This window comes from Schistocerca gregaria, chromosome 4 (assembly GCF_023897955.1).
Source record: "Schistocerca gregaria isolate iqSchGreg1 chromosome 4, iqSchGreg1.2, whole genome shotgun sequence".
Taxonomy (NCBI): Eukaryota; Metazoa; Arthropoda; class Insecta; order Orthoptera; family Acrididae; genus Schistocerca; species Schistocerca gregaria.
This window is the reverse complement of record NC_064923.1, coordinates 42967960-42991006: the sequence shown is the minus strand read 5'-3', so window position 1 is coordinate 42991006 and position 23047 is coordinate 42967960. Positions and strand designations below refer to the sequence as shown.

Genomic DNA, 23047 nt, shown 5'->3' with positions numbered 1-23047 from the left:
TAAGATTCTTTTTTACTTTGTTTATTAACTCATCTGTCATTCTCTCTCTCTCTCTCTCTCTCTCTCTCTCTCTCTCTCTCTGATACATCTTCTCGAAGTACTTTTTCTCAAGTTGTTTGGTGTGCCCCCACAAACCACTCTTTGCAGGCTCCACAATAATATGCTTCCCTTGACAGGTAATTTGAAAACACTTCATGAAGAGCCACCTCCAAGATCACAAAATGATGACCACAGATTGTTTTACATACAAAAAAGTCAATCACATAGTTTTTAAAGAGTATAGAGTAATTGTTTCAACTACCCTGTGCGGAGCTGCTTCTTTTTAAGTAATTTTCAAGTCTGGCTTTGCTTAGGCATTAAGTATCATTTTGGCAGCATTATTCACCCCTTTTTGAGCAAAGATTAATTTCAATAAAGATGAGAATAGTAATTATTTTCTTCCAGTATTTTGTATAAATGTCATTATTTCACCTGAACTGGGACTATTCATAAAAACTTTCATGGGAGACAATACTGTGCATAAAATATTGGTACCTACTTGCCAAGCAATAATCTACAAGATGATTGTATGTGCACATCACATAGTATTCTTATGGCACACTTTTTTGCCAAGAAAAGTTTATTTCCTATATATGAGCTTCATATAACAATGTTGACTGGAAATATCAGCAAAGTATGGTACAGTAAATTATTATTTAGTGAATGCCACAACACCAAATGCAAAAGTGGCTAAACTGAGTTGCTTAAGAAGGTCTAAAATGTGTTTTCATATACACAAGAAAGCACACCTCATCCACACATGACTGTCAAGTCCAGCATCTTGGACATCCCAGTCCAAAATGCTGGAGTTGGCAGTCCTGTGTGCATGAGATGTGCCTGCTTGAGTGTGTGAATGATGTGTGTCTCTCTTTTTCTGATGAAGACTGTGATCAGAAGTTTTATGCAAGTATCTTTTAATTGTGCCTCTCCTCCACCTAATGGTAAGTAGCAACCTGTCTTTTCCTACATTGTTGATAATTCTACTTGGACTTTCCATTATTTATGTAAACTATCAAGCATTCTGAATTCCAAACTGCGACTTGCTAAGCATATCATTGTTCCTGAGGTAGAACACTACTCTCATATTTTTTAATGGTAATTACTGACAAAACTCCTTATGAAAGGGTTTAAACACTGCATTCTTTAATCTCTCTGGTAAAATAGGTGAAATACTCTGACTTGGTCATGAACTACCTATTTCAAAAACAATGATACTTGTTGACAATAACTCTTCAGTATTCTATTGCAAATGCAAGGGATCGCCAATTTAGTGTGGGAGGGAAGTGTAGAGGGAGACCAAGAGGTGAATAAACTTAACAGATTCAGAAGGATGTAGGTTGCAGTAGATAATGGGAGATGAAGAAGCTTGCACAGGGTAGAGTAGCATGGAGATCTGCATCAAACCAATATCAGGACTGAAGACAACAACAACAACAACAACAACAACAACATTATATTACTATATCGATGTTATAGGTTCATATATCACTGATTTTTTTCTGCATGATACCCAATACCCCCACAAGACCAGTAAAACATGACAGAGTCTTGACATGTTGGAGCCGTCTGGAAGGAAGTGAAGGGAAAGTGGTGAGCAGGGGCGGGTGGGGTGGGGGGTATATACAAATAGCCTGAGCACTGCAAACTGGAAATTTCAGTGTTCATACCTAAGTAAAGGGTGGAATGGGGGATGAGGTAAGGAGAAGAGGAGGAAGAAGAGAATAAACAAGGCAGGGACAGGGGGCTGATGGGATGGACTCTGCAACTTGGTGACAATATATATGGCACGGTTATCTAAAGTGGGGGGTACATAACTATACTATTATGACTTTGTTGAACTGTCTCTTATGAGTACTACAGGCTAACAAATATTGTAGCATAGCCATTCACTATGATACTATTTAATTTCAATAAAGAAATTTGTTATATAGTGACACGTAGGAATCTGAAGCAAACTGAAACTGAAGGATTAATGCAACTTTACACTGGCATCCATGTAGAGCTGTTATAGATAAGAATTATTAAATTGTGCTTTAAAAAACTGTGCAGCATTTGGTGTAGCTATGTTATTTTTCACCACAAAATATACAAATTCTTCTGTTACAGTACAAACAAGACAAACAGGATTATATCACAAACATCACATAATCAGTACATAAGGTCAAAGATCATTTAATGTCTTTTTTATGTATTACCAATGTTGTGACTCGCCAATCTTTCAAAGTGCCACCACACAGTTACGCATGTCCTCTACATGTGGCACTGTCTGCCAGCCATGCAGCAGCAGCAGCAGCAACAGCAGCACCTAAGCGGCCAGCCAGCCAGTGGCCACTAGACTCGGACTCCGTTATGATTTGACTGTTAAAGTGTACACACATCTTACTCTGTTTACTTCATCTGTGACTTTCATGTATTGCATCTTCCTTGAAATATATTTGTTTAACTTGAAGTTATAACAATTGGCGATGAGGATGGGATTTTTCTTTTCCATCGTTGACCCACAGGTTTCCATGGCTACTTTAGAGCAACTATTGCAAGGTCTCATAGAACAGCAAATGCATCTCACAAATTCGATTCATGATTTCGTCGCAGCATCAAATGCGGGGCATCTCTCGTTGTTGTCTCTACCTCCTTTTCCTCCTTATGATGAGACAGCAGAAGACTGGTCTAATTACGAAAAATGTCTTCGCCAACACTTCTTGGCATTTCATGTCACAGATGAACAAACATGTAAGTCTCTGTTCCTTTCATGGATTTCACCTCAAATGTATCAGTTGTTGTCGCAATTGGCTCCTTTGAAAGAGCCTGCGTCTTTGTCCTTTGCTGAAATGTGCTCACTTCTGTCTGTCTATTTTCAAAAGCAAATGCATGTGTTAGCCTCTCGTGTTGCCTTTTCTCATTGTCAAAAACAATCAAATCAATCCTATTGCGCTTGGGCTGCTGAACCTCATGGCCTCAGTAGAAAGTGTCAATTTGTTACTGAAGTTCACAAAGAATCCTACGCTGATTCCATGGTAAGGGATGCTATTATCCGATCGGTGCCCGACAAAGAAGTTAGGCAACATGCCCTTCAGTTTGCAAATCCGACTCTAGATGAAGTCCTATGCATCGCGCAACTAGAGGCATGGGGCGACGTTGGGGACATACAACCTCTGTGTGATGTTGACGAAGCATGTGGCATGTCCTCGCAATCCGACGTGGCTGCAGTATGTTCCCAATCACAGCCTCGGCCTGACCGTAAACAAACCTCTAAGAAACTGCAACAAAACCCATGGTAACTTCCTTCATGTCCACGGTGTTTTACGAGACATTCACGAGAAGATTGTCCACAACGTTGGGCCATGTGTCACAAATGCACAAAAAGGGGACATGTGTCATCCATTTGCAAATCTGACCACATACATGATGTTCATGAACATGACACTGATTCTGATTCTGTGTTGTCAGTCCATTGTACTTCTTTCCTCTCAGGGAAGTTATTCCTCACTGTCCAAATACTTGGTCGAGATATTCGCATGCAGGTGGATACTGGTTCTGCTGCCACTATCATCAATTCTCAGGCGTATCTTCAGTTGGGTTCTCCAATCCTGTCACCTGTCACTACGCAATTACGGACTTACAATAAACGGAAGATTTCTCTCTTGGGACAATTTGATGCTGAGGTATCTTACAAATCTGTCGTTCACACTTTTCCCATATTTGTGGTCGACCATAGTAACGCGGAGAATCTTTTTGGTTTTGGTGCCTTTCGTGTTTTTGGGTTCACCATAGATGACTCTGTCAATATTGTCTCTGATGCTATTCCTTATGCTCAATTGGACTTCTTGCCGACAACATTTTTGTCCCTTTTTTCTCCTGTGTTAGGCCGTGCAAACTACTTTGAAGCTCATATCACACTCAAACCCACTGCTCGGCCAAAGTTTTTTTGGGCTCAGCCCGTTCCTGGGGCCCTTTGTGATCAGGTCAAATGGGAGCTGGATCGTCTCACTGCTTCAGGGGTCTTGCTTCCTGTCGCCTTCCAGTGAGTTGTCCTCTCCTGTCATTGTCGTTGCTAAGCCAAATGGTTATATTCGTCTCTGTGGCAATTTTAAAGCCACTGTAAATGCTCAATTCCTTAACGACACTTACCCTATGCTTCAACCTGAATAATTGTTTACTAAACTTGCTGGAGGCCATTATTTTTCTAAACCTGTCAGAAGCTTATCATCAACTTCCTCTCGACGCTGCTTCCTGGCAGTTTCTGGTCCTTAACACACCTTTCAGCCTCTACAATACCAACGCTTGCCACTCGGATGTGCCAGCACCCCTGCTCTCTTTCAGCGATTTTTGGAACAATTATTGCTCACTGTCCCTGGGTGTATAAATTCCAGGATGACATTGTTCTCACTGTCTCCACCACTGACGAACATCTTCAAAATCTCCACACATTTTTTCATATCTTACAGACTGCAGGTCTTAAGTGTAATCTTCAGAAATCAAAATTTCTTCAGGCATCTATCATGTACTTGTCGTTTCTACTCTCTCGGGATGGTATTCGTCCGCTTCAGGAAACTGTCGCAGCGATCGATGCCCTTCCTTGTCCTACATCTGTTAAGGAACTGCAGGCCTTCTTGGGGAAATTAGCATACTATCACAAGTTTTTACCGTCTGCTGCTTCAGTGGCTCAGCCGTTGCATCACCTGTTGCATAAAAACATGCCTTTTCACTGGACCATGTCATGCAATGCGGCTTTCCAGAAATTGAAGACTATGCTGAAACAGGCACCATGCCTGGCTACTTATCGACCTGGCCAACATCTCATTCTTGCCATGGATGCCTCTCAATACGGGGCCGGTGCAGTCCTTGCGCACCATTTTTCTGACAGTTCTCAACAACCCATTGCTTATGCCCCCAAAACGCTCACAGATGCCCAACAAAAGTATTCTCAAATTGAAAAAGAAGCTTTGGCCTTTATTTATGCTCTTCATAAGTTTGGTGTTTTTCTCTGTGGATCCAAATTTCATCTTGTTACGGATCACAAACCACTTGTTTCCTTGTTTCATCCATCAACGCCACTTCCCGACGAGGCTGCACACCACCTCCAGCATTGGGCTCTTTACTTGTCTCATTTCAATTATGAGATTCATTTCTGCTCGACGGCTCAACATGTGAAAGCTGAAGCACTGACTTGCCTTCCCATGGGTCCTGATCTGGAATTTGATAGGGATGAACTCTTGTGTTTCCACCTGGATGTTGCCAAGCAGCGGGTTGTGGACGAGTTCCCCATCACTGGGGACCAGCTGGCGGCTGCTACGGGTTCTGACCCTACCCTCTCCCGGGTTTTACGCTGTTTTCAGAAGGGTTGGCCAGATCATCCATCCGCTAAGACTTCTGATCCATTGCGGAACTACTACGCTTTGTGTTACCGCCTAACGGTTAGGGATGGTGTTATCCTCCTTTCCACCGAAAATGCTTTGCCGCGTGTTGTGATACCTGTGTCTTTGCGTGCTTCAGTCTTGCGCCTCCTTCACCAAGGCCATTGGGGTGTCTCTCACATAAAATCTCTGGCATGCCATCATGTGTACTGGCCCGATATCAACTCTGAAATCGCTCACATGGTCACTGCCTGCGGCCCTTGTGCGTCACAGGTTGCTGCCCAAAGTCATCTTTGTCACCGTGGCCTTTGCCTGAAAAGCCCTGGGAGCATATTCATGCTGACTTTGCGGGACCTTTTTTAGGTACTTATTGGCTTCTCGTTATTGACACCTATTCTAACTTTCCTTTCATTGTCCGTTGCACGTCGCCTACCACCGTGGCAACCACCAATGCTCTAGCTCACATTTTCTCTTTGGAAGGCCTCACCAAACTCTTGTTGCTGATAATGGTTCACAATTTGCCTCTTCCAATTTTGCAGATTTTTGTGCCCGTCACGGGATCACGCATGTCGCGGCCCCTCTGTTCCATCCACAGTCAAACACTGAGGCTTAATGACTGGTCCGCACATTTAAGGCTCAGATGACGAAACCCCTGACTTCTTCTGCTGCTGGTGATGTGCTTCTCCAATTTCTGGCTTCTTACCGTTTCACCCCCATGGGCGACCACAGCCTGCCTGAGCTCTTACATGGCTGACAGCCCCGCACGCTACTTCATCTTCTGCAGCCTTCCACCTCACGGCCATGGGTGCCTTTTCTTGGCCGGTTCACCGCTGATGACCTTGTATGGGTACGGGGATATGGCAGGCGGCCAAAATGAAGTCCTGGCCACATCTTACGACACCATGGCCTACACCTGCATGAAATCCAGATGGACATAGGTGTTGCAGTGCATCAGACCAGCTTCGGCCTTGTGTGCCGGTATCACCTGTTCCGGATGCCACTCCACCACCTTCAGCTCTACCTGACGCTCGCGATACTGGAATCTCTCATTACTCACAACGCAGTCCTCTCACCAACATATTTGTGCCAGCACATAAACTGACCCCACCAGGAGATATGCCCATGCAGGAACCAGATGACCATCATATGTTGGAGCAACTCTACTCGCCTCCTTCTCCTACGGACGTGGACACATCGTCCATGTCTCCTGTTATAACAACCAGACTTGCTGCAACGGGCAGATTGGTGCATGGCGTCCCAGCAGATTCGACCCCCATGTCTCCTGTCATCTCGACCCGTAATCATCGGGTACACTTCCGTCCGTACGGAAAGCCTCCTCCTCGAGACTTCACAGCCAGTCAAGCAATGCCTATGAACATTAGCAATCTACAGGCCACCTCCATCAAGATCTGTGCAAAAACTTCAAAGTCGGGAAAAGTGTTGTGACTCGCCGATCTTTCAAAGTGCCGCCGAGCAGTTACGTGCGTCCTCTACATGTGGCACTATCTGCCAGCTATGCAGCAGCAGCACCACCTAAGCGGCCAGCGGCTGCTAGACTCGGACTCAGTTATGATTTGACTGTTAAAGTGTACACACACCTTACTCTGTTTACTTGATCCATGACTTTCATGTATTGCATCTTCCTTGAAATATATTTGTTCAACTTGAAGTTATAACAACCAATATTGTGAATCATAAGACAATAAAGCATTTTTCTACTTAGTTACACAGATGACTTGAAATAGTCTAAACAGGAGATTTAAAATGTATGAGTAGGTCTATGTGACATAATGACAGAATCATGAAACACATGTGGGCACAAAATTTTAAGCTACAATTTAGTTGAAAAATTGGTAAATTGGATCCTGTACCACAAGTCACATAAGTGTAAGAAACAATACTGAGGACATGCATTTGCATCTTGTTTCAGTGGATCATGCATCCCAGCTGTACATATGTATACATTTTAGTAAAAATTGCAAATATACAGTAATATAACAAAACAAATACTAAAATCCTACAGTATCTATTAAGAATATTGTAAATAAAAACATTTTGTAGAATTGTATAAAACATGTTACATAAATATCAGTATAGTTCCCATATGTTAAAGAATTACTCTCAAAGATATTTGTAATTTTAAAAGAAATGAAAAGAAACGTATGCTCTGGTTTTCTGATACCTATGTAAGAGCCATCAAGTGTCTGCAATCTATGCCTTATTGTCATTCTGTTAAACTGTGTACTTCACAGAATGTGGCTCCATGATGTACTGAACTCACCATGTAAATGTAAACAAGTGCAGAAATGTGCACTGTTATGCAATTCACCATTTAATAATAATCAGTGGATTGTTAGGTGTGTGGAAATCCCCAGTTACACAAGGTGCTTTTTAACAGCATTGTTTTCATTTGTGACAAAAGATTTTTTTTTAAACAAACATGTGTAGAATGTGCTACTTAACAGAACAGCAGTTACAACAATAAATTTTTTAAAGGCAGGAAAACACTGAATTTCCATTTCTTCATTTGTAATGGAAAATATAAATAATGACTGTACATGTACACTATGTACACACATCACTTTACAGATCAGATAATGATAGTCTCAACTGTTGAAACCAGTAATCAGCAATAAATTGTATTGAATTTCCTCCAAAACTGTGTATGAACTTTCGATTTTGGAAGAGCTTCATTATTTTCTTAGTTCCAGATGGGGAAGTAAGTGAAAATGTCATATCATTAAACTTTAAGCAAGTTGCTATCTCAACTTGCCACTTTGATTGTTTTGCTGAGCTCTCTGACTCAGTTGTCTCTGCTATGAATCATCCTCTTATTTAAATCAACAGAGATGTTATTTGGGTCTGTGATCTGTTGTCCTGCCTCTCATTGTATTGTATTTTATACACTGAAGCACCAAAGAAACTGGAACAGACATGCGCATTCAAATACAGAGATATGTAACCAGGCAGAATACAGCACTGCAGTCAGAAACACATACCATATTTACTTGAATCTAAGTCGCACTTTTCTTCCGGTTTTTGTAATCCAAAAAACCGCCTGCGGATTAGAATCGAGTACAAAGCAAGTGGAAGTTCTGAAAAACGTTGGCAGGTGCCGCCAAAACTAACTTCTGCCGTCGAATATATGTAGAGCTACACAGACATGCTTTGCAGGCACAAAGATAAATACTGGCGCCAAAACCTCTGCGTCAGTAAATAAATTTAAAAAAAAAGGTGGAAGACAAGCTTTTTTCTCCACCCCGAGTTTCGACCACTGCATTTTCATACATTATCCAATGAAGTAAATACGAATTCCGTATTGTTCATCTTCGAATGTAGCAGCATTTCAATGTACCACGAAAATCCAACTGGCAAGGCTGTTTGGGAAGTTTGTCAATATGGCCAACTCTACGTTCTGAATTTTTCCCTACCTGTGAGAAGAGATGGTTGCTAATAGGAACTTTTTATGAATTGTTATCACATGCAGTATTCTCTTCATCATAAGAATAATGCGAATATAAACATTTTGCCATGTACTCTTTTGTTTTTGCTGTTATCTCATTTAAATCCCGTCTGCCTAATAAACTACGAAACTAGAGTGAGACAACAGTAAACACAGAAGAATATACATATCATGTCATGTTTATATTCGTATTATTCTTATGCCTAATAGCGATACAGTCAGAAATGAAGCACATCAATTGACTAGATTTTTAAATCTAAGATGGCTCTAATTTCTGTGCAGAATGTAATGTACTAAAGAGGCACCCGCAAAGATTTTCAAACGGAGAAAAATTTTCGCTAAACTCTTGTTCAGAACATCTTCTACCATACGCAGTCTATTATTTGGTTCTTGTTGATCATTATCAAAGAAATCAGCAGTGTAAGTAACAACAAATAGCAGTCTCTTGCCATTGTTTTGCTAATGAGACGATTCCTCTCTTTTTTCTTATTGTTAGCTGCGGTAGCGCACTCAAAACAAGTCATGCCGCGAGCAGCGACAGGTTGTAAACACTCATTATCAGAATTTGACAAACAATGCATGACACAGTACAGTAATGCATTTTCAGCTTAGAGTGATGTAAACACCTATAACAAAGAGAACGGCACTTATCAGATCAAAGAAAAATAAGCAATCAATTCAAACCAGACGAAGCACGTGAAAAAGGAAGGGTATCCATATAAATAGGGACGGCACGCCTGACGCATAGCAATGGCTACCTGGTAAAGCTTAACTGCTAAGCTTACGACTCAAACCAAACTACTGTAGCTGTATCGTCATTCATTTGACCTAAATTGTGTCTCATAATACAATGGACCAACTTTGTTTCGATTTGGAGATGCGGCCTAAAACTTTTCTTTCACCTTGAATTTCGAGTCTCAAATTTCAGGTGCGGCTTAGATTCGGGAAAATTTTTTTTCCTTGATTTCGAGTCTTATTTTTCAGGTGCAGCTTAGATTCAAGTGCGGCTTAGATTCAAGTAAATACGGTATATAAGACAACAAGTGTCTGGTACAGCTGTTAGATCAGTTACTGCCGCTACAATGGCAGGTTATGAAGATTTAAGAGAGTTTGAACATGGTGTTATAGTCAGCGCACAAGCGATGGGACACAGCATCTCTAAGGTAGCAATGAAGTAGGGATTTTCCCATACAACCATTTCACAATTGTACCATGAATATCAGGAATCCCGTAAAACATTAAATCTTCGACATCCTGCAAGAATGGGACCAACAACTACTGAAGAGAATCATTCACTGTGACAGAAGAGCAATCCTACCATACATTGCTGCAGATTTCAACTCTGGACCATCAGTAAGTGTCATGATGTGAACCATTCAATGAAACATCATCAATAAGGGCTTTCAGAGCCAAAGGCCAACTCATGTATCCTTGATGACTGCACAACACAAAGCTTTATACCTTACCTGTGCTCAACATTGGGCTGTTGATGACGAAACACGTTGACTGGTCGGACGAGTATGATTTCAAATTGTATCGAGCAGATGGATATGCATGGGTGTAGACACAACCTCATGAATCCATGGACACTGCATGTCAGCAGGGAACTGTTCAAGCTGGTGGAGTGTGTGGCATGTGCAGTTGGAGTGATATGGGACCCCTCATATGTCTAGATATGACTCTGACAAGTGACACTTACGCAAGCATCCTGTCTGATTACCTACAGCCATTAATGTCCATAGTACATTCTGACGGACTTGGGAAATTCCAGCAGGACAATGCAACCTCTCACACATCCATAATTGCTACAGAGTGGCTCCAGGAACACTCTGCTGAATTTAAACACTTCCACTGGAAGCCAGACTCCCCAGACATGAACATTATTGAGCATATCTGGGATGCTTTGCAACGTGCTGTTCAGAATAGATCTCCACCCCATCATACTCTTTCAGATTTATGGACAGCCCAGTGCAATTCATGGTGTCAGTTCCCACCAGCACTACTTCAGACATTAGTTGAGTCCATGCCACACATCATGTTGCAGCACTTCTGCATGCTCGCAGGGGACCTACATGATATTAGGGAGGTTTATTGGTTTCTTTGTCACTTCAATGTATACAGACTTAATTCTGTTTCTTCAAGTATTAACTTCAGAAATAATGTGCTTATTTGTGGAGTTTCTCATAAATTTACTAAAAAATTGTAGTAAATGATACAATAGGCAACTGAAGCATGATCTTCCTTTTTCTTCTTGACATGTAAACTGCCCCCCCCCCCCCTTTTTGTTTAAAACATACTCAAATACCACTAATGATTCACTGCTTTTACATGGCATTTTACTATTTATTAATTGGGAAAGTTATTTCGAAATAATGACACAAACCCATCTTGGAACACTTTAAAACTGATACTGGCACTTTGTTCCCAATACATTTCATCTCAGTCAAATGTCTGAAAATTTTTGCTAACATCTTTTGTCCTGGAGTCATTAATTACTCTAATTGGCTGCCCCATTGGCTTCCCAGCACTCTATGGCAATTGTTTATGATCTGAAATTTCATTACCTACAGACAACAGGGAGGCCTCAGACACTGCCAACCGATTCATATCATGTTTTGCAGGTTGCTTTTAGAAACCTACAATGAAAGATTCTAAAATATAGTGGCTGAACACCATCTCATATTTGGGAAAATGACCCTCAATGTTCATGATGTGTAATCAACTCAAACTTGACAGGAAAGACAAAAAATTGAAAATTGAGATTTTTTTGGTCAGCAGTGTAGGAAAAGATTGATAATTAGTTACCATAAGGAAGACATACTAAGTTGCATACAGGCATAATTAAAGATACTTACATAAAGCTTTTGGCCACAGCCTTCAACAGAAAAAGAGAAACACACACCAATCACACATACAATCATGCACTTCTCACGCACACATGATCGCCAAATCCAGCTGCTCAGGTCAGAATGCAACTACCATGTGGTGAGTCTGGCATTGGCCATTCATCCTGATAGACAGCTGGTTGGCGGTCATACCAATACAAGAATCATTTTATATTGAAAAAGCAGATAAAAATCATTTTATATTGGTATGACTGGTAACCAACTGTCCACCATGATGAATGGCCATTGCCAAACTGTGGACAAGAGCAAAGTAGACCAACCTGAGCCACAACAGGCAGTTGAACATACGATGTTTGATTTCAATGGCAGTTTCACTACTGAAGCCATCTGGATCCTCTCCTCCACCACTGGCTTTGCTGAACACATTCTCCACTCCCATAATAATCCCATTCTCAACCTATGGTAATATACTACCCCATATCCTCCACTGAATAGTTTCAAAACCCCTCTGTCCTATTATCTGCTCCTCATTCTTGTCTCCCATCCTGTTTGTTTGCTACCCTCTGCCAATGCACCCATCCATCTTTCCCTACTACCCTCCATTTTTGCTCCTTTTTTCCCACCTATCTGTGCCACAACGTCCTGATGCTGTGTCTGTTAGCATTCTAGTCCCTACACACTTCACCAGACAGAGTTCTTCTCTCTTTACCTGCCCCATCCAGACTGCTGCTTCCATCCCATGTGACAGTAGCATTCTGGCCTGAGTTGCTGGAGTTGGCAGTCATGTGTGCGTGATATGCACTTGCTTGTATGTGCCAGTTTTATTTGCCTGCCCTATTTTTATTTCATGCTGATTACCTTATTAACCAATTTTGATATGGGAAAAGCAGAAATAAAAAAAAACTGCAGAGGGTACACCAAAATTGAACATAGATTTTCTTCTCCTTAGTCAGATTGCATGATCATTGCACCAGAGGTGCTTTTGGTGAACAGTGGGTATGTTATGGGCAGATAAGCAGAAGTGTAACACTTTAGGAAAATATGTGTTGGAGGACCTGATATATAATGATGAAAACTGCTCATTTTCCAACTATTCACTGATCCTGTCAATGTTGAGTCGATAACACATCATGACATTTAGGGCTGGTTTTCTCAGAAATGAACGGATGTTGAGCCAAAATATCTTAGAATCTCTCATTTTAGGTTGTGTATGAGTGACCTGCCAAATATGAACTGAATTGGTTGACCATATTTGATGCCTTCCCCTTGTGACTACACCTTTATTTCATTGCTTGCAGCATTATATTATATTATCGGTGTGTGTTCATTTATATTGATCCACACATGGTGGAAAAGTGTTGTGATGTGACAGCTATGCCATACTGATGACACCCTGGGAGCCAGCACACTCCATGTGGTCGCTGCCATACTGTGGCTGGTTGAAGGACCAGCCTTGCAGCAAAGCCAACATACATGGTAGCATCTCCAGGCCATCCACAACATTTGTCAGCATACTCTTCCTAGAAGACACACATAAGCAGGATTGTCTTCGTCTTCTGAACCTGCAAGGGCAGCCAATTGAAAACATATAACTCAAAGCTGTGACTGGCACAGCTGCCCCAAAGACTAAATTGCCACAGCCTATGACCAAGGGTCACCACTGACATTACTTGGCACCAAATATCTCTGATAACCACCATACCATATGGATTGGCTCCCTAAAGAATGGTAATTGTTGACTGTTCCATACTTCATCCAGGCTATAGTAACTTTGTTTCAGACATCGAATTATTTTGCTGTTTGATAAGCAAAACTTTCACTTTGTGTAAGACTTCAAAATATTTCACTGCTTGCTCAACAGGACTGGACTTCATACTCTACAAGGACTAATACAACCAAGCTGTGGAACAAAATTTATGCAACTTTTCAGAAGAGGTTTTTCAGTTAAATTTAATCCTTTCAGACCTGAATTTTTTCTCGAGGATGGAAAATGTTTCTTTATGTGGTAATGCTCTGAGGTGATTTTTAAAATCATTTTAGATGCAATATTTATACAAAAATGTGCACCCATTTTCAAAACATACATTGTACACTTGGCTTCATTTTATGGACTAAAATAACTAATTATGAAACTTTCTCTCTTGTAATAAATAATAAAATGATCATTCAATAATTACCATGCAAAAACAACAAAACAATATTCAGTTATACAGTGGAATATAGCGAACCAACCACATCTGCATTTTATGATGGGCACGAACTGATGCTCACTGCTTCATTGACTTCCTAATATTTTCATAATGACACCCAACAGTAGGGAGTACTTTTACATGATGTAAAGGGTGAATATTCACAAATGTGTACCTCAGGTTTCCATTGGGAAAAAATTTTTGTTGCAGTTAAGACACAATAAAAGTGTCCACAAATGCGGCCAGGAGGTCTTAAAAGGGTTAAGTAAAGAAAATATCTTGTGTTGTGTAATTCATTTATGCAATTCTCCATTGCGCTTAAGTCACATTTCTGTTGTTATAAAGTTACTTCATGTTCATGAGACTGTCTAAATTGTCAGACTGTGAATAAATATGTTATGTGCTACCTGACTTTCCATGGTGGTTATCTCAAGTGTGAGTAATTCCCGGAATCAAACTGTAAGATCCAAATGTTATTAGGTAATTTTTCCTCTCAGAGTCATTTATAAAAAAAAAATCTAGACTACAGCCGCCACAGAACATTAGCTGTGTCTTTTTGTCTGACAGAAAGTGCAATAAAAAATCAAGATGTTCGATAAACAGCTAAAAGTTTTCTAAACGAGATCTGCTTACAATTACTATTTTCAGTGACCTGCTTATCATGAGCTGATAACCATCATTTCTGCAAAATTTACCTTCAATTTTTCTTACCATACAGTATGTACAACTACAATAAAGGGTATCTCTGCAGGGGCCAAAAAAACCACTGATTTTTGAAGAAGGATAGCAGTCTTTTCAATATCTGCACAGTCAACACACTGGGTGATCTAGCTTTATAATATTTGGCCAACATGAGCTTTGCTATGATGGTTCTGCAAATAGCAGAAAGCAAGAGGGAATTACAGCCATCATTTTTCCTTAGAGCAACTCTACTGTTTGACTTAATGATCCTCTTTGGTAAAATTTGTGATGCAACATAACTCTGCTTCAGCCATTGCAGAAGTTCCACATGTTTTTTTCACATCTGCTTCTGCATTTTTACTTCAGAAGTTTATCGGACCTTTCAATGATGGCGAGAGTGTCGATGTACGTGCTTATTAGGCCAACATGCCAGCTGCTGTGCTGATAGGAGTTCATTGGGTGGGGCATGTAGTAAGCCAACACCTTCTCGTAGCAATTGCTGCATTTTTTGGATTATTACACAGTGATAACTGTCCATCACAGCAAAAGTATAGTGTTTTCTCACTCATCAGTCTACTTCATGTTGCTGTGTAAAATTACAATATTGTACAGAGTTTTTAGTCAACTGTTTTGATGTGTAATGTTAGTTAACAGTGAATAACAAAACCAAAACTAGTCTTATTTGGAACTATTTTGTTGAGATTAATGATTTGAATGCCAAATGCAAGATCTGTGATCTTCAATAATTACATGTCAAGAAATTTGGAGTGTTTGGGAAGATAGATGAAACTATTCAACTTCCAGTGGAGGCAAAAGAACAAAAGGTTAGTTAAAATTTATATACTAATATCGTTGGTATTAATTATATAGTTCAATTATTAAAGGGTGAGCTGTTTCAAAGCTCTTTTATCTGAACAATTCATGACATAATAACATTCTCAAGAACTCATTCCAGCCTTAGTTCTGGCTGGGACATGTTGGCACAAGTTGATAGATGATGTGCCTTTCCTCATGGTAGCCAGCACTTAACAATATAAGCATATAACAGCCTATGGCATGGAATAAATACAAAACTGTAGTAAGTGAGCTGCACACGAGTGTATGCTGGTAGCTCTGCATGAAATTTAAACTGGTTTTACGTCCCTGTCCCTCATCCAACCTGTGGTGAGAACTTTAAAATGTTATCACACTCTATGTAAAAATGTTTACTAGGATTTTAGCTTCCACTTATCTATAGAACACTGATGGTACTCATGTAACTGTTTATAATTTGAACCAATACCAATCACGTTGAATTTACTCAGTAGAATGTTAATTGATTTATTGGATTTTATTCTCCATATAGCATACCATGTGTCAGTAACTTCCTTACCATAATTAATTCTAAAATAAACACTAATGATGGTAAATAAGTAACTGAAAATTAAGTATAAATAAATAAATAACCGGATCATAGTACGCAATATGAAGAATTAAATCCAATATTTATAAATTAACATCCTACTGAGGAACTGCAGCATGATTTATAAACTGGTTCAGAGATGTTTCTCTTACAGCTACCACTTTAACTGGGCATGCTCCGAATTATTGACATGATCTACTTAACAGCTTTTTTTTGTATTACTTTTTACATATTTGATTTCTTGGGGTATTTTACTATTTTTATTGTGTCTTTGCTATAGGTTTCTTTTACTCTGCCCAAAGATGCTAAACAACAACTTACACTAATAAAAAGCCTGCAAGTAAATGAGTATTGGGATTCTTCACATCTTAAGTTCCAACAAATGCATCAGTTGATTGCTGAAAAGACTGCCCTCCAGAATTTATTGTTTAATTTTGTCAAGTGTACTGGCTCTCACAGAGTACTGAATGTTGTTCTTCCAAAGTATAAGCTGAAAGGTCGAGATTTTTTTACTTCATATTTGTGTGATAACTTGTACAAAAAGCTGGCAAGAAAAGTAAAAGAAAACATCACGTGAAGAATTTGAAAAAATAGCTTTCACAACTGTCATATAGTTGGATCTACATTCTAGAACTACATTACTTAGTTTGACTTCTCATGGTATTTCAAAGGATTTTCACAAGATGTCTATAATTTTGAAATGTAAAGTCGTGACTGGGCTTCATATAGGTGACATAATATCAACAAAATTTGAAATGATATTTAAAGAAAGGGGCCTAAATCACTATGCAGGGCATTTTATTGTTTGTGACTGTGCATCTAACACAATTAAAGAACTGCAGTTGTCTGGCTTTGATGATGTGAATTGTGCAATACATAAGCTGCAAGTTTGTATTCGAGCTGCTGTGGAGTCACAGGAATGGCTCCTACAATTTACTGTTCAGCTGAAAGAAATTGCCACTGATTCCAATCACTCCCTGGATGCACAATCTGAGCTGGCAAAAATTCAAAGGTCAGCTGTCATTCAGGATTGCAGGATTGCCCAACACAGTAAATACTGTTAAATATATATAAATGAATTTTAATTTTATTGTATACCTTTAGTGCAAGTATTGTGTGTTTTTTTTATGAAAATCTCATCTGTTAAATTAATTTCTTCTATTTCCAGCTGGAATCACATGTTATACATGATAGATCAATTTTCATAGCTTAAGGATCAGACTAATTTTGTACTTATGTTCAAATCCAGTCACAATGATATCCATTGAAGACTGGATAAATGTTCAAAAATTTGTAGACATAGTGAAACCATTTGAGGACAATACTAGAAACTTAAGCAGTTCTCAAGCTAGCATTTCATTAATTCAAGTTCTTGTGACCACTTTATAGCAAGCAGAATCAAAAACTGATACTTCAGAATAATTCCAAAATTTTACTAGAAAATTATGTGATAAATTGAATTCAAGCAAGAGATTTGGAGAACTGAGCAAAAGCAATAAGTGCACAGTTGCAACATATTTATATCTTAGACACAAGTCAAACATTTTCAATGACGCCATCACAGGGGAAGTTGAGTCCCAGAAATCCATTCTCATCACAAGATGACTGCATACCTACTAGTTCTAAAAGGATCTGATTTGAAAGCAAAAATCAGTCTTCTACAAGTTGTGGCATGACCACAGAACCTCAATGAGAAACATTGTTACAAACGTTAGATGCTACAATCAAACCTAATGGAGTACAAAAATGAAAAACAGACTTCCTCTAAAGAATGATTTGCTAATGTGGTGGAAATCAAATGGACACAAGTACCACTACCTATTGCCACTAGCTTTGCCAGTATTTGTAACCTTCTCCCAGTAGCACAGCAAGTGAATAGTTATTCAGTGGAGCTGACCTCATACATGAGGAACATCAAAATAGATTAGGGTGAAAAAGAAGCAAAATAAATTTCTGTTAAATATAATCCACCGTTAATAAATCTTGACTATTAATATAATAAAAATAGCATTTGATACATAATTGTTACTTTTTTATTAATATATACACTTTCGCATCTGCTTCGATTTTCACTTCAGCTGAAATTGGCTTTTGACATCTGTTTCTAATTCTGCTTCTATTATCACACTTCTGTTGCATCACTGGGCAGAATATTCCAGAGGCAAAAGATTTCCCCATTTGAATCTCTGGGCAGAGACTACTCAGGAGGAGGAAAGTGGAGGATATTAGTGTTTAATGTCCTGTCAACAATGAGGTCATTAGAGACAGTACAGATTGATGTCCTCAGGAAAAGCAAAACTAGTGTTCTACAGGTCAGAGAGTGTAATTTTAGATCTCTTAAATGGGGAGGAATATTAGAGAATTTAGAAAGGAAAATGGATACTCTGAAGTTAAGTATACAGTGTATTTATGAAATGTGGTGGCAGGAAAAACTTAGCTTCTGTTCAGGTAAATACAGAGTAACAGATACAAAATCAAATAGGAGTAATGCAGAAGTAGGCCTTATAATAAATAAGAATTTAGGACTGTAGGTACACTACTATGAACAAAACAGTGAACACATTATTGTACCCAAGATAGACAAGAAGTCAACACTCATCACTACAGTGTGAGTTTATACGCGTACTAGCTCTGCAAATGATGGGGAGATTGAAACAATGTTTGAGGATATAAAAGAAATTATACAGATAGTTAGCGGAGATGAACATTTGTGTTGGAGACTGAAAGTTGACGGCAGCGACAGGAATATAAGGAAAACCAATAGGAGAACATGAACTGGGAAAAATGAATTAACGGGGAAGCCAAATGGTAGAGTTTTATACAGAGCATAATTTAATCACTGCAAGAGCTGTGAAAGAACGTTGTATTGGTAGAAGAGTCCTGGAGACACCAGAAGATTTCAGATAAACTACGTACATTATTTTAAGGCAGAGAGTTCAGATCCATATTTTCAACTGCAAAATATTTTCAGGGGGAGATGCAGAATCTGACCATGATTAATTGGTTGCTAATCTGTTCCCTGCACCTTCGCCTGCTTATGTGTTGGATATATATTTTGATTACACCTCCTTCTCCTGCCCCTCTCTGTGCTCACCACGTTCTCCCAGCTCCATCTACTCCTCCCCGCATTCTCTGTCTCTTATCTCCTCTTTCCTTCTCTTTGTCCATTTCCTCCATCCCCTCTTGTCTCTGATCGTCTGACCATAAGTAACTCCTGCACTCTCTTTCCATCGCCACATCAACCTCCTCCTTTTTTCACCAGTTCACTACCCCTCTACACCTTCCACTTGCCTCATGCATCTCCCCCTCCCCCTCCCCTCCCCTCCTCTCTCTCTCTCTCTCTCTCTCTCTCTCTCTCTCTCTCTCTCTGACCATTTACTCGCCCCCCCCCCCCCCTACTCTGACCATCCCCTCCTCTATCCATCTCAACCAGTCCCCACCACACTCACCGGCCTCTGTAACCCCTTGAATACAGTCCAATAAAGCAGGCCAATACTCCTCCCACATCATACCTGTCGTGTGGGGCAGGCTACATATCAGGTTCTTGAAAATCATTTACTTGGTCCTGATGTACAGGCAACTGAACAAAGCACATCAGTACTACTCTTACACAACACAACTGTCATGGAAGGCAGCATATTTGTCAATCCCAGAAAACTATTTCTTGCCCCTGACATGCAGGCTGGCCGGCAAAGCAAGATAAGATGGCAGGCCGATGCTGTTGTCATACAGCAGGCCTGCTGTACAGGATATCCTATATGCCAGGACAGGGAGAAACATGTTTTTGCCTTATCTCTGCTCCTATTGGAGATAGGAAGCTAGAAACCTCACAGTACTGATACTCATGAGGCCTGCCGTTTCCGTCCCAAATTTGGTTGAAACTGATCCAGAGATTTTTGAGACATCAGACATATACATTGTTTGACAGAAAGTGAAAAATGGCTAAGCAAAATGGCAGGAATACAGATTTATAGGATCAAGCATGGCTATGGGAAAGATAGTAGATGCTGCCTATAGGAAAATTAAAGAAACCTTCGAAGAAAAGAGAAGCAGCTGTATGGATACCAGGAGCTCAAATGGCAAACTAGAACTAAGCAAAAAAGGAAAAGCTGAATGATGGAAAAAATATATACAGCACTATACAGAGGAGAAATGGACTTAAAGACAGTTTTATAGAAAGGTGAGAAGAAGCTGATGAAGATGAGATCGGAGAGATGATATTGTGGAACGAATTTGATAGAGCACTGAAAGACCTAAGTCATAATATGCTCCTGGAGTAGATGACAATCCCTTAGAATTATTGAGATCCCTGAGATAATCAGCCATGAGAAAACTATTACACCTTGTATGCAGGATATATCGACAAGAAAAATATCCTCAGGTTCATTGTAGACTGAAGAAAGACAAACCTACCTTTCTGTCATTTGCAAACTTAGACAAGGCTGTTGAAAACCTTGACTGGACCACACTCTTTAGAACTCTGGAGGCTGCCAGAGTAAAATACAGGAAGCAAAAGATAATTGACAATTTATACAGAAACCAGACTGCAGTTATAAGCTCCATACATAGGTCTTCCAATAGATAATGGTAATGACAACTCTTACTGTCTCTTTATGTAGTTGGTATGACACTTTCAACTGCATCCACATATCTCTATGCTAGAAGGTCATCCTGCAGATACCAAGTAACCATCATTACACACCTCATAAAAGTAAAGGAGTCATCAGTCAGAAGACCATTTTGTTTTCTTTTGTTTTAGGGTGTGAAAACAACTCATATCATATGTGTCCACATCGTAACCTTATAACACTAACATGGAAAAGCAGTTTAAAGCAACTACATGTCAAGCACAATCAACAGAAGGAAAGAGTGCTAAGAACAAGGACTTCCTCTCAGAGAAAGGTCCACAAAATACATGATGGGGATGACGGAGATCCTGAACTGAAGGTTGCATTGTATAAGCATTGATCCTAGATCATATCACCACAAAGTTGGATCATATTTGACTGGTGAAAATTTGCAATTCAAAGTCAGGGTCAGCTACAATCATCAGTTTACAGTATAGTCACACTATGATTCATCACTTTTGTTGTTATTATCACATAAAATGGGAAGTAAATATGTGACTACACTTTTTTGATCTGGAAGGTAACAGCTCTTGGGAGAGGAGTTATAATTTATGTTATTAGTTCAAATATATTTATATACTTAGGAGCAGAGTAAGAAACGAAATTCAAAATGTTTGCAGTGAAGAGTTAAGTATAGGAATTTTGACAGCAGCGAATAACGATTCAACATCACTTGTATATGTTATCTTTTGGGTCAAGTAGCAGTCTATTCTAATTAAATTGTTAACCACTCAAACAGTCTTTAAGATGCTATGTTAATTCCACATGCATTGATAAAAAGAACATAAGCAAGTATCTTAAAATACATGAACCACATAATCTCATTTCATTCATTCTGGTGGCTCAGAAGATCACATGTTAGAACCCATTTCAATTTCAGATTTTTTTTCCGTTTGTTACTACTTTCTCTACATCATTGGTCATAAAGATAATTATAACAGCATTACCATGCCATACCTTACCACTGAAACCATAGCATACTCTCTGTTTTCCGGGCATTCTGAATGACTCTTGGGCAAAATTCTGTGAGCACTTCCATACGCGACATGAATTACATTGTTTCCTATCATTTACTTTACAAATATCTGAGCGTACAGGTGTGTTCACAGAGGATGATCATGATGAGATCCAACGACCTCCCCACACAATCCGTGAAAGGGTGAACCCAGTCTTGGAGTTAAATAACACATCACTTGAGCTGTTTCATTTTGAGAAAGGTACTGTTGAGCAATAGGTACTAAGGCTTAGAGATTATCTGATGAAACCAACAAACGAATCCAACTGCTCACTCCAGTGTGCATCTTGCTGTTAACCTTAATATTTTACACCTCAGGAACCTGTCAAATAGTGGTTGGTTATCCGTTTAAAGCAGACATAACAACAGTTTGCAGAGATCTCCATAAGGTATCAGCCTTATGAGAGAATTAAAGTCAACAGCAACTTCTCACCATGCCTTTGCCTTGTTTGCCCCAGTGACTTTATCCATTTCTTTTTGCACTATATTATATCTTTATACTAGCCCGACTCAATTTCCAGCAGCAAATCTTTCTCATATTGAGAAAAGTATGGCGACTGCTCTGTTTTCTGTTCACTTGCTCCTATGGTCATATCACGACACCTACAATAATAAATACTGCAAATCTATGATGTACAATAAATATCTGCAGTCAAAGTGCAGTAATCATATTGATAGCCCTGATTTTAGCCATGTTGCCAGCACATTATGTGCTACCTAAGATCAAATCTGAAACTGCTTTGGTGGATCCAAGTTCAGCATGATACAATAGAGCTGAGTCTTGAACATAGTTCTCTTCCTGATCTAACGTCAATTTTATCTCCACTCAGAAATGTTTATACAATCAGCCCTAAATGTCCTTTGCCATATTGCTATGATGGATAAAAAATAAAACGTGGTTGACTGCCTGTGTGTCATTCGATAACATGGCCAATAACTCAGATGGAAAGTAGACACTAGAACATAAGCGGGTAAAAAAAAGGGCATTCAGTCAGTGAGGGGTCACCACCTAAAAAATGACGATGGCTTAAATAATAGTACCCAATACATAAACTAACTACACTACTGGCCATTAAAATTGCTACACCACAAAAATGATGTGCTACAGACACGAAATTTAACCGACAGGAAGAAGATGCTGTGATATGCAAATGATTAGCTTTTCAGAGCATTCACACAAGGCTGGCGCCGATGGCGACATCTCCAATGTGCTGACATGAGGAAAGTTTCCAACCGGTTTCTCATACACAAACTGCAGTTGATCGGCATTGACTGGTGAAATGTTGTTGTGATGCCTCGTGTAAGGAGGAGAAATGCGTACCATCAAGTTTCCGACTTTGATAAAAGTCGGATTGTAGCCTATCGTGATTGTGGTTTATCGTATCGTGACATTGCTGCTCGCGTTACTTGAGATCCAATGACTGTTAGGA

The 23047-nt window shown here is 39.5% G+C and overlaps 1 protein-coding gene across 2 annotated transcripts in view; it reads right to left on the bottom strand.

Moving 5' to 3' along the window:
- The window catches only part of LOC126365841 (peroxisomal acyl-coenzyme A oxidase 3-like), a 315115-nt gene that overhangs the window by 236349 nt on the left and 55719 nt on the right, over positions 1-23047 (bottom strand). The gene's annotated exons all lie outside the window — the stretch shown is intronic.